Genomic DNA, 1,158 nt, shown 5'->3' with positions numbered 1-1,158 from the left:
ATGGCACACGTGCTCGACTGGAGACAAGTACAGATATCGTGCTGGCCACGAAAGTTGGTGCACGTCTTGCAGAGTTTTCACGGGTACTGCGTGGGTGAGTATTATCGTGTTGGAACAACAAATCATTTTCCTGTTGCGAAAACGACAAAAGAACCGGCTTAGTAACATTCTACATCTACCGATCGCTGGTTAGCGTCCCTTCCAGAAACGCCAAAGGTGAACGAGAGTTGTAGCCTATCGCTCCTCAGTCCATAAAGCCTGAGGCAGGGCCAGTGCGATTTGGGCGAATGCGCTCTGTGAGGCAGCACTCACTAGGTGTACGTCATAAGCGCAAACGACCAGCACTTGTGTGCAGACAGAATCTGCTTCCATTGCTGGAGATGATGGCGCGCCGTTTCATCTTCCAAGTGATCGTCTGGCCGCAGCAGTCGACACACCGCACGTCGATGCTGTGGAATGAGTGGAAGATGGGCCAGAGGCGTGCGTACCCGAAAACATCTTTACAACTGAAACTTCCTGGCAGATTAAAACTGTGTGCCGGACCGAGACTCGAACTCGGGACCTTTGCCTTTTGCGGGCAAGTGCTCTACCAGCTGAGCTACCCAAGCACGACTAACGCCCCGTCCTCACAGCTTTACTTCTGCCAGTACCTCGTCTCCTACCTTCCAAACTTCACAGAAGCTCTCCTGCGAATCTTGCAGAACTAGCGCTCCTGAAAGAAAGGATATTGCGGAGACATGGCTTAGCCACAGCCTGGGGGATGTTTCCAGAATGAGATTTTCACTCTGCAGCGGAGTGTGCGCTGATATGAAACTTCCTGGGAGATTAAAACTGTATGCCGGACCGAGACTCGAACTCGGGACCTTTGCCTTTTGCGGGCAAGTGCTCTACCAGCTGAGCTACCCAAGCATGAGATACTGGCAGAAGTAAAGCTGTGAGGACGGGGCGCAAGCCGTGTTTGGGTAGCTCAGTTGGTAGAGCACTTGCCCGCAAAAGGCAAAGATCCCGAGTTCGAGTCTCAGTCCGGCACACAGTTTTAATCTGCCAGGAAGTTTCATATCAGCGCACACTCCGCTGCAGAGTGAAAATCTCATCTTTACAACTGTTTGTGTTGACAAGTCTGGACTCACAAGCCCTTTTATCCTTACTGTGGTAGCT

General features: G+C 51.6%; 1 non-coding gene across 1 annotated transcript; it reads right to left on the bottom strand.

The window, feature by feature from the left end:
- Window positions 1–835: 835 nt before the first annotated feature.
- Window positions 836–910, bottom strand: Trnal-caa (transfer RNA leucine (anticodon CAA)). Its single transcript has one exon. It is a non-coding gene; the product is annotated as a tRNA-Leu (tRNA).
- Between the last annotated feature and the right edge of the window lie 248 nt (window positions 911–1,158).

The sequence above is a fragment of the Schistocerca serialis genome, chromosome 10 (assembly GCF_023864345.2).
Source record: "Schistocerca serialis cubense isolate TAMUIC-IGC-003099 chromosome 10, iqSchSeri2.2, whole genome shotgun sequence".
Taxonomy (NCBI): domain Eukaryota; kingdom Metazoa; phylum Arthropoda; class Insecta; order Orthoptera; family Acrididae; genus Schistocerca; species Schistocerca serialis.
This window is presented reverse-complemented; position numbering and strand designations above follow the sequence as displayed.